The sequence below is a fragment of the Schistocerca gregaria genome, chromosome X, assembly GCF_023897955.1.
Source record: "Schistocerca gregaria isolate iqSchGreg1 chromosome X, iqSchGreg1.2, whole genome shotgun sequence".
NCBI lineage: Eukaryota > Metazoa > Arthropoda > Insecta > Orthoptera > Acrididae > Schistocerca > Schistocerca gregaria.
Window position 1 is genome coordinate 56,400,018 of NC_064931.1, and position 16,902 is coordinate 56,416,919.

The following is a 16,902-nucleotide window of genomic DNA, read 5'->3' on the forward strand; positions in this document are numbered from 1 at the left end:
CTGACGGCTAAAGAACATTTGCTTGAAACATTTTGCAATTTTCAACTGGACAAACAGTTATTTAAGGTGGTTAAGATAAATGGGACATATACTTTTATGTTCCGCCCCATGAACCATGGACCTTGCCGTTGGTGGGGAGGCTTGCGTGCCTCAGCGATACAGATAGCTGTACCGTAGGCGCAACCACAACGGAGGGGTATCCATTGAGAAGCCAGACAAACGTGTGGTCCCTGAAGAGGGGCAGCAGCCTTTTCAGTAGTTGCAGGGGCAACAGTCTGGATGATTGACGGATCTGGCCTTGTAACACTAATCAAAACGGCCTTGCTGTGCTGGTGCTGCGAACAGCTGAAAGCAAGGGGAAACTGCAGCTGTAATTTTTCCCGAGGGCATGCAGCTTCACTGTATGGTTAAATTATGATGGCGTCCTCTTGGGTAAAATATTCCGGAGGTAAAATAGTCCACATTCGGATCTCCGGGAGGGAAATACTGGGGAGGACGTCGTTATCAGGAGAAACAAAACTGGCATTCTACGGATCGGAGCGTGGAATGTCATATTTCTTAATCGGACAGGTAGGTTAGAAAATTTAAAAAGGGAAATGGATAGGTTTATGTTAGATATAGCGGTAATTAGTGAAGTTCGGTGGCTGGAGGAACAAGACTTCTGATCAAGTGAATACGAGGTTATAAATACAAAATCAAATAGGAGTAATGCAGGAGTAGGTTTAATAATGAATAAAAAAATAGGAGTGCGGGTAAGCTACTACAAACAGCATAGTGAACGCACTATTGTGGCCAAGCTAGACACGAAGAACACGCCTACCACAGTAGTGCAAGTTTATATGCTAACTAGCCCCGCAGATGACGAAGACATTGATGAAATGTATGATGAGAAAAAAAAAATATTCAGATAATGAAGGGAGACCAAAATTTAATAGTCATGAGTGACTGGGATTCGGTAGTAGGAAAAGGAAGAGAAGGAAACGTAGTAGGTGAATATGGAATGGTGGGTAAGAAATGATAGAGGAAGCCGCCTGGTAGAATTTTGCACAGAGCATAACTTAATCATAGCTAATACTTGGTTCAAGAATCATGAAAGAAGTTTGTATACACGGAAGAGGCCTGGAGATACTGGAAGGTGACGCGCGGGATTAACCGAGCGGTCATGTCGCTGCAGTGATGGACTGTGCGGCTAGTCCAGGCGGAGGTTCGAGTCCTCCCTCGGGTATGGGTGTGCGTGTTTGTACTGAGGATAATTTGTACTGAGTATAATTCAAGTTAAGTAGTGTGTGAGCTTACGGAATGATGATCTTAGCAGTTAAGTCCCATAAGATTTCACACACACTGGAAGGTTTCAGATAGATTATAGAATGGTTAGACAGAGATTTAGGAACCAGGTTTTAAATTGTAAGACATTTCCAGGGGTAGATGTGGACTATGACCACAATCTATTCGTTATGACCTGTAGATTAAAACTGAAGAAACTGAAAAAAGGTGGGGAATTTAAGGAGATTGGACCTGGATAAACTTAAAGAACCAGAGGCTGTAGAGAGTTTCAGAGAGAGCATTAGAGAACGATTGACAAGAATGAGGGAAAGAAATACAATGGAATAAGAATGGGTAGCTTTGAAGGATGAAATAGTGAAGGCAACATAGGATCAAAGAGATAAAAGGAATGAGATCGACAGGAAGTGCAAAATGGCTAAGCAGGGATGGCTAGAGGACAAACGGAAAATTAAAGAGACCGTTGGCGAAAAGAGAGCCACTTGTATCAATATCAATGATGGAAACCCAGTTCTAAGCTAAGAAGGGAAAGCAGAAAGGTGGAAGGAGTATATAGAGAGTCTAAACAAGGCCAATGTACTTGAGGACAACATTATGGAAATGGACGAGGATGTAGGTGAAGATGTAGATGTAGATGTAGATGTAGAAGAAGAAGAAAAAATGGGAGATATAATACTGCGTGAAGAGTTTGATAGAGCACTGAAAGACCTAAGTCTCAACAAGGCTCCGGGAGTAGACAACATTTCATTGGAATTACTGACAGCCTTGGGAGAGCCAGCCCTGACATAACTCTACCATCTGGTGAGCAAGGTGTATGAGACAGGCGAAATACCCTCAGACCTCAAGAAGAACAGAATAATTCCCATCCTAAAGAAGAAAGCATGTGTTGACAGATGTGAAAATTACCGAACTATCAGTTTAATAAGCCATGGTTGCAAAATACTAACGCGAACCCTTTACAGACGAATGGAGAAACTGGTAGAAGACGACCTCGTGAAAGATCAGTTCAGATTCCGTAGAAATGTTTTGAACATGTGAGGCGATACTGACCCTACGACTTATCTTAGAAGATAGATTAAGGAAAGCAAACCTACGTTTCTAGCATTTGTAGACTTAGAGAAAGCTTTTCATAATGTTGACTGGAACACTTTCTTTCAAATTCTGAAGGCGGCAGGGGTAAAATACAGGGAGCGAAAGGCTACTTACAATTTGTACAGAAACCAGATGGCAATTATAAGAGTAAAAGGGCCTGAAAGGGAATCAGTGGTTGGGAAGGGAGTGAGACAGGGTTGTAGCCTACCCCCGATGTTATTCAATATGTACATTGAACAAGCAGTAAAGGAAACAAAAGAAAAATTCGGAGTAGGAATTAAAATCCGTGGAGAAGAAAGAAAAACTTTGAGGTTCACCGATGACATTTTAATTCTGTCAGAGACAGCAAAGGACCTGGAAGAGCAGTTGAACGGAATGGACAGTGTCTTGAAAGGAGGATATAATATGAACATCAACAAAAGCAAAACAAGGATAATGGAATGTAGTCGAATTAAGTCGGGTGATGCTGAGGGAATTAGATTAGGTAATGAGACACTTAAAGTACTAAATGAGTTTTGCTATTTGGGCAGCAAAATAACTGACCGTGGTCGAAGTAGAGAGGATATAAAATGTAGACTGGCAATGGCAAAGAAAGCGTTTCTCAAGAAGAGAAACTTGTTAACATCGAGTATAGATTTAAGTGTCAGGAAGTCGTTTCTGAAAGTATTTGTATGGTGTGTAGCCATGTATGGAAGTGAAACATGGACGGTAAATAGTTTGGACAAGAAGAGAATAGAAGCTTTCGAAATGTGGAGCTAAAGAAGAATGCTGAAGATCAGATAGGTATACCACATGGCTAATGAGGAGGCATTGAACAGAATTGGGAAGAAGAGAAATTTGTGGCACAACTTGACTAGAAGAAGGGATCGGTTGGTAGGACATGTTCTGAGGTATCAAGGGATCATCAATTTAGTATTGGAGGGCAGAGTGGAGGGTAAAAATCGTAGAGGGAGACCAATACACTTAGCAGATTCAGAAGGATGTAGTTTGCAGTAGGTACTGGGAGATGAAGAAGCTGTCACAGAATAGAGTAGGATGGACTGCTGCATCAAACCAGTCTCTGGACTGAAGACCACAGCAATAACACTTCTATGTTGTATGCAAGTTCTTGTAGAATGTAACTACTTTTAGATTAAAAGAGACCAATCACAATTTCACATTAATTGATTTTTTTTTCAAAACGTCGTCCTCCTTGGCCTTTTCCCATGTTTTCTGAGAAACAAATCATACGATTCATTCTTAATCTTTTTGTTTTTGCACTCATATGCCCTAACAGCACATAATGTCAGCAATTATTTGTGCATATACATGCAGTGTAATCAAACGCGCTTTCGTCCATACCAACACTACAGCAATAGCGAACAGAGCACAAAATGATATCCGCGGCACACAACAGACCGGCAAGAATATTGTCAATACTGCCCATAGACGGCACATTTCTGGGCAGTGCTATACGTTTCAAAAGTTTTTAATGTTGCCAATATTATTGCGTAACCTCTCGATCACACCTCTACACGTTCATTACTGTTGCCTCAGGAAATACTGCGCAATATTTGTGACCGTTTAGGAGACGATTACGATGGTCTGCTTGAGGTTGCTGCTCTGTGGCTGGATATATAGCCATTTTCGTAGTTTCCCAAGCGACCGATTTTCATGGCCGGCAGTCATGTGATATAGTTACTGCCGCGAGTGGTGGAGCCACTAAATCCACGATGTCCACGATCTCTGCCATGATAAGTCTCTATCCATCGATGACAAAGATATAAGAAAATTCAATACTGCTAAAAGTCAGACAGTAGACGTCATCAAATGGCACAGAATCGGGAAAATTCCTGCTTGTGACCCTGAGCAGACGACTAGTTTGGAAGCTGAAAGGCCAGGGGTAAGTCTCTGCAGCGATTTAGCACCCTCTACAGTCTACACCGTCTTCAACCCAACATCAGTGACGGATAATATGGAATTGCGCTATTATTTCTGAGATGGGTGTTAGATTACGCGGCTGTGTAGGGCAATGCCGCCGACACTCAAGTCCATTTCTACAGTGAGTGCAAAATACAGCTCTGTAGCTCGCCTCGTACATGCTGTGTTACTTTCCCACGTAGCAGCTGGACGAAATGGCTGGAGTACCGCTGGTTCGAGAGATATTCCAGTTGAGTGCGCCTCTTTCCCGTGCAAAAGCGCATCGGTCAGCCAGCAGGATGATCAACAACTAAACCAACTGGAAACCATCCGTGATTTATCCCTAAGAACTGCGCATGCAGCTTACACCGAACAGCAGAAACTGGAAAAACTAGATGAAAAACAAAATGAGAAGAACAACTACCAAAGAGAAGACTCTAGGAACAGCACAAAACTGTAAACCGTGCAAACACCAGTGAGAGAGGGGTCCTGCAAGGATCGAGAGGACCTACCTGCCTTCCCATATTGTGAAATGGGAACAGACCTGTCAGGTGGTCCAGAGTAGACAGAAAATGGGTAACTTGGGCTCCTAACGCTGAATGCGGGAATGGACTGCACATACAAAACTTGTGGTATGCGCTTTATAAGCAATTTAGGGAAAGTGCAGGAAAACAATATCTGGAAGGCCGGATAGGGATTTACAGCTACTCGCTGTATAGAAGGCAGCGTATGAGCCCACCGAAAACCAAACAACGTAGATTGCGTCATTTTCATGACTCTATCAGGGCAACGCAGCGCAGTGACTGAGATATAGGACTCTTAGTCAAGAAGAGTGAGCTTGGAATTCTAATTTAAGTTTCCCTGAATCACGTCGGGGATCTCCACGAGAAGACTGCTGTCGATTTACTGCCCTACCTTCATCCGTCTTAGCTAGCAAGCCTTCTCTACTTGACCTAATATCTTTACCTCTCTTACAAAATTGTACATTGTCAACATTAACATTAAATAACATTTAAAGTATAACATTTGTCCTCATTATTGATAGCATGTGCCTCGAACTTAAATAGAGACGATGCTCCCTGCTTTCTCTGTGTCTGGTGCCCATATGCCACAAAACATCCACCTGAGGAATCGGAACAATTATCAGTTTGAGCGAAGTCGTGAAGGAGAAATTTACATCCATCTACAAGAGTTTCAGAGGTGTTGCACGGCACAAGAGGCACGGAACACGCAACTTACGTAGAGGAACAGAACTTTATATGTTATGGGATGAAAATCTCGGTCCTTGAACTTCTTTGACTATGAAAGATGTCATAAAACTACTTCTACTCGGCAGCTTCCATATGCTGGCGCTCTTTGAGTAACTGCTGATGGCATTTCAAGCAGTTACAGCTTGGGCCATGACACCTACTGTGCATACACTACTCCTGGCATTGCTTGGATTATTAGGAGCTAAATCGTACACTATGGCCCCATTTAGTCAATTGTCTACATCCTACAAGTGTAACTTCTAGGACCCGTTATTTCCTTTTTCATGTATGACAAATAAAGTTTGGGAAATTTCGCTCACAGGACTCAGTTGGTCGCAAGGACTGGGATTCAAATCAGAGTTGAAATCAGTGATTTAAGTTTTCCGTGGTTTCGCTATATCGCTTCAAGCGAATGCTCATTCGGTTCGTTTGAAAAATTTAGACCCGATTCTTGCCGCCAGCTGCCTCTGTCTGAATTATTGTTGCGTCATTAATGGCCCAGGCATTAAAGAGACGTGAAACCTTCCTCTCTGCTCCTCTCGGCCGAACATGTTTAAAGCCTAATTTGGTCAATACCGTGTATTTTTCTCAGCTACTTTGCGCTTTCCAAACATGCCGAACGTTTTAACGTCTCTTTTACTGGATACACACTGAGGTGACGAAAGTCACAGGACAGCGGTAGGCACATATACAGATGGCGTTTGTATCGCGTACACAAGGTACAAAACGGCAGTGCATTGGCGCAGCAGCCATTTGCACTCAGGTGGCACATGTGAAAAGGTATCCGACGTGATTATGGCCGCACGACGGGAATTAGCAGATTTTGAACGCGGAATGGTGGTTGGAGTCAGACGAATGGGACATTCTGTTTTGGAAACTGTAAGGGAATTCAATATTCCGAGATCCATTGTTAAAAGTGTGCCGACAGTACCAAATTTCAGGCACTTCCTCTCACCACCGACAACACAGTGGCCGACTGCCTTCACTTAACGACAGAGAGAAGCAGAGTTTGCTTAGAGCTGTGTGAGTGCAACAAGCAATAATGCGTGAAATAGCCGCAGAAATCAATGTGGGACGTACGACGAATGTATCCATTAGGACAGTGCTGCAAAATTTGGCATTAACGGGATATGACAACAGGCAACCGACGCCAGTGACTTTGTTAACAGCAGGACATCGCCTGCAGCGCCTCTCGTGGACTCTTGACCGTATCGACTGGACCCTGGTCAGATAAGTTCCGATTTCAGGTGCTAAGACCTGACGGTAGGGTTCGAGTGTGGTGCAGACCCCAGGAAGCCACGGACCCACGTCGTGAACAAGGCACTGTACAAGCTGGTGGTGGCACCATAATAGTGTGGAATGAGTCCAACTGAATCTATCATTGACTGGCAACGATTATGTTTGGCTACATGGAGACCTTGTGCAGCCATTCGTTCCCAAACTACGATGGACAATGCGCCTCGTCACTGTGCCAAAGTTTGAACAACGTTCTGCACAGTTCGAGCCGCCCACGCCACCCGACTTCAATCCCATCGAACGTTTTGGGTTGCGAGGAGTGGCCGCGCATTTGAGGTGTCGTGTCACGGACTATGCCGCCCCTCCTGCCGGAGGTTCGAGTCCTCTCTCGGGCATGGGTGTGTGTGTCGTTCTTAGCATCAGTTAGTTTTAGTAGCGTGTAAGTTTAGGGACCAATGACCCAAGCGGTTTAGTCCCTTAGGAATTCACATACATTTGAACATTTTGAACTTTTATGGGACATTATCGAGAGGTCAATTTGTGCACGACCTCCTGCACCGGCAACAGTTTCGCAATTGTGGAGGGCTGTAGAGGCAACATAGCTCAGATTTATGCAGGGGACTTCCAACGACTTGTTGAGACCGTGCCGCGTAGAGATGCTGCATTACGCAGCGCAAAGAGAAGTCCGACACGATATTAGGAAGTATCCCGTGACAGTGTTCAACCGTATCTGTAGCTTATCGGAGTGTAGTCCTTACGTTAGTGAGTGCTTTATCAGATAGCGCTGCATATCTGGAGTCGCTTCGCAAACAATATGTCATTAAGAATGCTTGACGTTGGAAAGTAATTGGCAATACTCTGCAGCGGGCGATACTTTCTTACATGGTAGCAGTGATAAGCGTCTGCTTATCTGAAACGTGACAGCAAACGCGTTTCAGATTTGCTCCTCTGACAAGCTACGTACCATCCAGCTCACTTTCGGCTTTGGTTAACGCAAGCCTTGTAACACAAATGTAGATAAAATACTATTCGTCGTAACTAAGTAGAAAGAGAACATTAGAGACACTTCATATTTATAAAAATGAATATGGCCATTCCATATGTTTAAGATGATGAATACATTTATCAGTCAATGTTTGAGAGACCCGCGCGGCTAACCTGATTTCATATGAGAGTGTTTTGTTTTTCTTTTAATTTTAATTTTTTATGTCTTGTCCATCTTCAAGCATTTAAGTGCAAATGCAATCTGCAATAAATGGTTCAGATGACTCTGAGCACTATGGGACTTAACATCTGAGGTCATCAATTCCCCTAGAACTTAGAACTACTTAAACCTAACTAACCTAAGCACATCACACACATCCGTGCCCGAGGCAGGATTCTAACCTGCGACCGTAGTGGTCGCGTGGTTCCAGACTAAAGCGAATAGAACCGCTCGGCCACAATGACATCTACAGACGAAAGAAAATTAGGTTCCATAAACGATTGATGCTTACAATCGTATTACAAGAGGTAAAATGGATACAATAAGAGTTTGTGCACGTTAGCATGTAAATTCTTTAACCACGTAAAATACATTTCTTGTGAATATTTTCTGTAGCGCTTCTTGGAATGTATTAACTGAGGTGTTATGGGATTACGATATAGTATATCTGATAGTTCTATATTGAAATGTCCGAGAACTATTTGTGTTGTACTGAACATAGCCATATTTATTTGCATTATCTGTGCCTGTATCCTACTGAATTACTGACGCTGTTGCGTTCCACTTCTGCAACTAAGGGAGATGGTGCAACAATTAAGGCACTGAAGGTTACAGTTCCTGACTAGTACCTTCTTGAGAATTCAGTTTTACGTTTCTCGTCGATTCCCTAAGTAATTTTACGTTAAATGTGGGATGGTCCCTTGACAGAGCTACAGCTGGTCTCTTCCTACTACTTCACCTCGACGTTGGCGTTAAACTCCAGTCTTCTTTGCTTTTAGTCCAGTAATTTTTCTTCTTCATATGATACCGCTACACAACTAAATATCAAACATGAAATTACTGCCAACATCTTCAAAATCTGGAAAAGTGACCAGTAAAGTACCTTCTTCTTCTATTCTACGACTGCGTCAATGTCTTCCTTCATCAAAATTAATTAAGTAAATAAGAATTGTATTTTCATGACTGGTACTACCTTCCAGTAGTATACTGTACGCTGAAGAGTCGTGAAGAAAAACGATATCAGAATAGAGCAATAGTTTATCACTAATGAATACACTAACTTTCTACAATCAATATATATCTCGTGTTTGCTTTCTGCTTGCGTAATTTAATTGGTGTACCGTGTTAATTTAAATTCAAGGCTAGTACCAAAAAATTTAGCCGAATCACAATCATTAGCAATAGTAAATAATTTTATAGACTATTACACCAGTGTCGTATGTATTTTCAGTCATAATAACGTTAATAGGGAATTTAATAACTTTGTTCTAATGGGCAGTTACTCAATTTGTCACAAATAAATTACTGAATTTTTAATGCTCTCCTTGATTCACTGATTAATTGTTTGTACATTATTTCTCACAATAATAATTTTTTTCATTTGCCAAGAGGACATGCCTAACAGCGGTAACAAAAGTGCAGACCAGTCACATAATTAGTGGTGCTCATACAAAGAAAATTAAGCCTCTTATTCAATAATATCATAATGCACGGATGCTTTCTGGTATGATTTTGGAGGTTGTTTTGAGATTAAATCTTTGTTGTGACGTCCACACTTTCGGCCACTACTCTTTCCCATTGACCAGTGGCGATCGGAATGTGCAGTCAGACATGGGAAAAAATATTTGCGCAATTTACTTACCAGCAGGAGATACGTCCAGCGTTTAGTTGCTGAGAGCGACTGGCCCCACCTGGCGCACGTGTCAGGCACTTCTGATGCTGTGAGTCGCTGCTTCTAAGCCACCAACACAGCGCTGCACGGTGGTGCGTTCTGCGCATGCGTCGTTTGATAGTAAATTGGCGCGCTCGCGGAGATAGAATCACTATAAGTAACGGTTGCAGAAAGGTCTGAGTATGTTGCACGCTACCCATTCACTTTTTCTTCTGCCCTTGTATATGATCTGTTTGTGTGAAGCGTGAGGCCGAAACTTGCCGGGCGCAACTGTCAATGAGTATCACAGTCTCACACCACATGAAACACGTGGACAACGACTGCAGGCCCAGGACAGTACGACAAGCTGCGCAGTTACGTGATTGAGAGCTATCAAACTGGAGAGCGTTTTCGATATGACATGGCTCTTAAAATATTCAGCTCTTTACTAATCTTAATCGATGTAAACGATTTACGCGACAGTCTGAGCTGCCCCCTTAGATTGTTTTCAGATGGTGCTGTTTTTTACCGTCTAGTAGAGTCACCAGAAGATCAAAACTAATTGCAAAATTCATCTCGACATGACATCTGCGAAGTTCGGAAAGTAGCAACTGACCCTAAACAACAAAACGCGTAAGCTCCTTCACATGGGAACAATAAAAATTCCGTTAAATTTCGGTAACACAAATTTGACACAAATTTAAAGCTTGTCGATTCAAGTACTACCTACGAATTACAATTACGAACAACTTAAACAGAGACCATTGCGTACCAAATGTGGAGAATGCCAAACAAAGACTACTCCTTACTGGAGGAACACTTAGAAGGTACAACAATTCTGATAATGAGACTGCTTACATTAAGCTTAATTGTCGTCTTCTGTAGTAATGCTGCGCGATATGGGATCCTTACCAGATGGAATTGGCAGACGACATCGAAAAACTTCAAGGAACGCAACAGGTTTTGTATTATCGTGAAATAAGGTAGAGAGATTCACTGATATGATAAGAGAGGAGGGACGAAAATCGTTAGAAGAAAGGTGTTCTTTGTCGTGGAGAGATCTTTTCGCGAAATTTCAATCACGAACTTGCACCTCCGAAAGCGGAAATATTACTCGTACCTTGCCTACTACCTGCAAAGCGAAAAATGACGGTTGTGAAAAAAAAAAAGGAAAAAGGAAAATCAGAGCTCTCCAGGAAAAATTTAGTTGTTCATTTTTCTCTAGTGCTATTTGAGAGTTTAACGAAATAGTCTAAAATTGGTTCGGTGAATCCTTTGCCAAAAACTTAAGTCTGAAGTGCAGAGCAAAGATGTAAGTGTTGGTGTAAAAGGCGTCGTAGTATCTTGTTAATGTAACCGAAAATCCATATTAAGAAAAAAGATGGTTTGCGAACACAATGTAATTTCCAGAAATCGTCGTCTGTTGGAACAGACGTTCTTAAAACCAACTATTTTTTGAACAATTGTCATCGTACAACTCTTCATGGCTACAGTGGGGAAAATACAGTACGGTACTGATTCTAATCGAGAGAATTTAGGGTTAACATTGTTAAGTGTGCGTTATTGGCCGACACCAGAAATATTTATTGAACGGCTTAGTTGGGAAAGAGTTATTGTTCAATATATGTTCATACTTTTTCCTTCGAGACGTATGGACATTATGTCTCAAGTCTACCTGTATCTTAAAAATAACTGCTTCATTTGCATTTTTACTCCTGGAAGAATGTGGTGGAATCCGGTGCATGGCCTACTCCTCTTCAATAGCATAAAGTGGATGCCGAGCAAAAGAATAGCATCGGATGGGTGGATCACCATCGATCAGACACACACATCCTTCACAGATTTGGTGAAATCCGTTCCTCGAAATATGTCACCAATGGCTCTTTGTCTAGTTAACTGAACCAGTAAATATTTCTAAATTCTTTTTTTCAATTCATACATTGTGAGCCTTGACTAGAAGAAGGGATCGGTTGGTAGGACATGTTCTGAGGCATAAAGGGATCACCAATTTAGTATTGGAGGGCAGCGTGGAGGGTAAAAATTGTAGAGGGAGACCAAGAGATGAATACACTAAGCATATTCAGAAGGATGCAGGTTGCAGTAGGTACTGGGATATGAAGAAGCTTGCACCGTATAGAGTAGCATGGAGAGCTGCTTCAAATCAGTCTCAGGACTGAAGACCACAACAACAACAACATTGTGAGGCATAGGTGATACAGAAAATAAAATAAAGCTAATGTTCTTTGCTTACTTTTCTTCAATAATGTTATAATTTGGGGTAAACTAAACCTAAAGTTTTGTGAGTCATAAAGATTTCTCTTGAGAGTCCAGAGAAAAATAATCAGGACTCTCGTCAGGCACCTTTTACAGTTAAACTCTGCTTTCCTGCCAGCGTAAGATGTAGTCCTTGGGAGTGAGACTACCTGGACCACTGAGTATTGACTAGCAGCTCCTGTAACTGCTTTGTTGTTATATTCAAAACTGTAATAACTTAGTTGTAACAAAGATTAACGGAAGAGTTTTTGTTATGTGGTCAGTAAGACCACAACAAATAAATAACACAAGAATATGTTTTATTCAGCTCTTAATTAAACCATATAATTTTCTATATTTAGACTTTTAGTTCGCTGATTTCATTTACACAGGGTGAGTCAGGAGGAAAGGTACATGCTTTGACGGGTGATACTACAGGTGATTCCGAAAAAAAAAAAAATGCTAATAAACATATGCCCTTTTCTTAACCGTCCCCGGGTAAACCAATGAAAACAGCTACGAGCGGGAAACGTGCAGGTGACGGTAAATTAAGATATTGTTATGTCATGACTTGTTTAATTGCGTACGTTTCCTCACAGAAAATGTTCAAACAGTCCACCGTCAACTTCAATGTATGTTGCTGCTCTTGTAGGCAGGTATTATGTCGCCGATCGGAACTCAGTTTTGCATTCCTTTACCTGGGCACAAGCATGTAAAATACAAGCGAGTAGTTCCTCTCTTGTGTCCACTCTGCGCTTGTAGACGCCGCTCTTCAACCACCCCACAAACGGTAATCCAATAGGGTATGATCAAGTGACCTCGGTCTCCAAGCAATGACTCCACGGTGACCGATCCAACGACCAGGAGACGTTGTGCTGAGACACTGTGTCACTGGCCGTACAGAATGTGTAGAAGCTCCGTCATGGTGAAAGTACATAAGAGCTTGTGTTGCAAAAGGGAAATCCTCCACGTATTCTCCGAAAATTATTTCGAGCAGTTAGTCTACGAACCCATGCGAATTGTAAATGGTTGCGGACACACACTTGACCTCTTAGCCACAAACAATCCAGAGCTAATAGAGAGCATCATGACTGATACAGGGATTAGTGATCAAAAGGTCGTTATAGCTAGACTCAATACCGTTTCTTCCAAATCCACCAGAAACAAACGCAAAATAATTTTATTTAAAAAAGTGGATAAAGTGTCACTAGAAGCCTTCCTAAGAGACTGAACTGACTATGCAAATGTAGACGAGATGTGGCTCAAGAATGAAATTTTCACTCTGCAGCAGAGTGTGCGCTGATATGAAACTTCCTGGCAGATTAAAACTGTGTGCCCGACCGAGACTCGAACTCGGGACCTTTACCTTTCGCGGGCAAGTGCTCTACCATCTGAGCTACCGAAGCACGACTCACGGCCGGTACTCACAGCCTTAATTCTGCCAGTATCGGGCACACAGTTTTAATCTGCCAGGAAGTTTCATATCAGCGCACACTCCGCTGCAGAGTGAAACTTCCTGGCAGATTAAAACTGTGTGCCCGACCGAGACTCGAACTCGGGACCTTTACCTTTCGCGGGCAAGTGCTCTACCATCTGAGCTACCGAAGCACGACTCACGGCCGGTACTCACAGCCTTAATTCTGCCAGTATCGGGCACACAGTTTTAATCTGCCAGGAAGTTTCATATCAGCGCACACTCCGCTGCAGAGTGAAAATTTCATTCTGGAAACATCCCCCAGGCTGTGGCTAAGCCATTGTCTCCGCAGTATCCTTTCTTTCAGGATTGCTAGTTCTGCAAGGTTCGCAGGAGAGCTTCTGTAAAGTTTGGAAGGTAGGAGACGAGATACTGGCAGAAGTAAGGCTGTGAGTACAGGCCGTGAGTCGTGCTTCGGTAGCTCAGATGGTAAAGCACTTGCCCGCGAAAGGCAAAGGTCCCGAGTTCGAGTTTCGGTCGGGCACAGAGTTTTAATCCGCCAGGAAGTTTGAGATGTGGCTCAAATTCAAAGATATAGTAGCAACAGCAATTGAGAGATTCATACCTCATAAATTGGTAAGGGATGGAACTGACCCCCCATGGTACACAAAACAGATCCGAACGCTGTTGGAGAGGCAACGGAAAAAGCATGCGAAGCTCAGAAGAACATGAACTCCCGAAGATTCGCTAAAATTTACAGACGCGCGAAATTTGGCATGGATTTCAATGCGAGATGCCTTTAATAGGTTCCACAACGAAACATTGTCTCGAAATTTGGTAGAAAATCCGAAGAAATTCTGGTCGTATGTAAAGTACACAAGCGGCAAGACGCAGCCAATACCTTCGCTGCGCAGTGCCGATGGTACTGTTACCGACGACTGTGCCGCTAAAGCGGAGTTATTGAACGCAGTTTTCCGAAATTCCTTCACCAGGGAAGACGAATGGAATATTCCAGAATTTGAAACACGAACAGCTGCTAGCATGAGTTTCTTAGAAGTAGATACCTTAGGGGTTGCGAAGCAACTCAAATCGCTTGATACGGGCAAGTCTTCAGGTCCAGATTGTATACCGATTAGGTTCCTTTCAGATTACGCTGATACAATAGCTCCTTACTTAGCAACCATATACAACCGCTCGTTCACCGACAGATCTGTACCTACAGATTGGAAAATTGCGCAGGTCGCACCAGTGTTTAAGAAGGTTAGTAGGAGTAATCCATCGAACTACAGACCTATACCATTGACGTCGGTTTGCTGTAGGGTTTTGGAGCATATACTGTATTCAAACATTATGAATCATCTCGAAGGGAACGATCTATTGATACGTAATCAGCATGGTTTCAGAAAACATCGTTCTTGTGCAATGCAGCTAGCTCTTTATTCGCACGTAGTTCAAAAAATGGTTCAAATGGCTCTGGGCACTATGGGACTTACATCTATGGCCATCAGTCCCCTAGAACTTATAACTACTTAAACCTAACTAACCTAAGGACAGCACACAACACCCAGTCATCACGAGGCACAGAAAATCCCTGACCCCGCCGGGAATAGAACCCGGGAACCCGGGCGTGGGAAGCGAGAACGCTACCGCACAACCACGAGCTGCGGACATTCACACGAAGTAATGGCCGCTATCGACAGGGGATCTCAAGTAGATTCCGTATTTCTAGATTTCTAGAAGCTTTTGACACCGTTCCTCACAAGCGACTTCTAATCAAGTTGTGGGCCTATGGGGTATCGTCTCAATTGTGCGACTGGATTCGTGATTTCCTGTCAGGAAGGTCGCAGTTCGTAGTAATAGACGGCAAATCATCGAGTAAAACTGAAGTGATATTAGGTGTTCCCCAGGGAAGCGTCCTGGGACCTCTGCTGTCCCTGATCTATATAAATGACCTGGGTGACAATCTGAGCAGTTCTCTTAGGTTGTTCGCAGATGATGCTGTAATTTACCGTCTAGTAAGGTCAGCCGAAGACCAGTATCAGTTGCAAAGGGATTTAGAAAAGATTGCTGTATGGTGTGGCAAGTGGAGACGCTAAATAACGAAAAGTGTGAGGTGATCCACATGAGTCCCAAAAGAAATCCGTTGTAACTCGATTACTCTATAAATAGTACAATTGTCAAAGCTGTCAATTCAACTAAGTACCTGGGTGTAAAAATTACGAACAACTTCAGTTGGAATGACCACATAGATAATATTGTGGGGAAGGCGAGCCAAAGGTTGCGTTTCATTGGCAGGATACTTAGAAGATGCAACAAGCCCACTAAAGAGACAGCTTACACTACACTCGTTCGTCCTCTGTTAGAGTATTGCAGCGCGGAGTGGGATCCTTACCAGGTGGGATTGACGGAGGACATCGAAAGGGTGCAAAAAAGGGCAGCTCGTTTTGTATTATCACGTAATAGGGCAGAGAGTGTAGCAGATATGATACGCGAGTTGGGATGGAAGTCATTAAAGCAAAGACGTTTTTCGTCGCGGCGAGATCTATTTACGAAATTTCATTCACCAACTTTCTCTTCCGAATGCGAAAATATTTTGTTGAGCCCAACCTACATAAGTAGGAATGATCATCAAAATAAAATAAGAGAAATCAGAGCTCGAACAGGAAGGTTTAGGTGTTCGTTTTTCCCGCGCGCTGTTCGGGAGTGGAATGGTAGGGAGATAGTATGATTGTGGTTCGATGAACCCTCTGCCAAGCGCTTAAATGTGAATTGCAGAGTAATCATGTAAATGTAGTAGATGTAGATGTAACACATTTTGAAGAAACTCAAGATACAGTGTCCCAGCAAGACGGTTATCTAAAACAACTGGACCGATGAGTTGGTCATTAATAATACCACACCACACGTTGACTGAGAAACGTCGTTGAAAATTCGTTTCCACAGTTGTGTGCACATTTTCATTTGCCAGTACATGAAAGTTACGGGTGTTGTTGATTCCGTTGCGGGTAAATATTGACTCATCGGTGAACAGAATACGTGGAATTAATCGTCCATTGGCGATGATCCATTGACAGAATTCATGCCGGGAGGCAGCATCTCCTTCATGCAGATGTTGTAAATTCTGCCGATCAAGGGGATACACACCGTGCTCATGTACTGTGCGTATCACTCGTGTTTGTCGAATACCAAGTTGGGCAGCAATTCTTCTAGAGCTAGTAGTAGGGTTGCGTTCCACTACTTGAAGAATGTTGTCAACTTCATTAAGAGTTTGTTGTACGGGACGTTCACAGGCAACATTTACGCTGGGAGGTGTACCACGCTCACACAATCCACGAAACATTCTGCTAAACACATTGCTATCTGGCACTCAGTGATTCGGAAATCGTTGTTGGTATTCTCGCACAGCAGCTCTGGAATTCCCATTGGACGAACCACAGACAAACACCATGTCAGCATACTCTGCATGTCTGAAGATACGTGGCATTTTCGCTACATCAAATTGTATTTGTTGTTCACGTAATAACACTGTAGTACCGTGCACGGCGACAGCACTGTCGGACTGAGACTTGAGGTAACCAACTGTACCATGCGCAAGTGAACTGCGTACTGACGCTACACGTTT

The 16,902-nt window shown here is 42.8% G+C and overlaps 1 protein-coding gene across 2 annotated transcripts in view; it reads right to left on the reverse strand.

Moving 5' to 3' along the window:
- The window catches only part of LOC126299280 (cytokine receptor-like), a 431,253-nt gene extending 421,575 nt beyond the window's left edge, over window positions 1-9,678 (reverse strand). For both annotated transcript variants that reach the window (XM_049991064.1, XM_049991063.1), the window contains exon 1: window positions 9,605-9,678. The gene's annotated coding sequence lies outside the window, so the exon portion shown is untranslated. The remainder of the gene's footprint in view (window positions 1-9,604) is intronic.
- Between the last annotated feature and the right edge of the window lie 7,224 nt (window positions 9,679-16,902).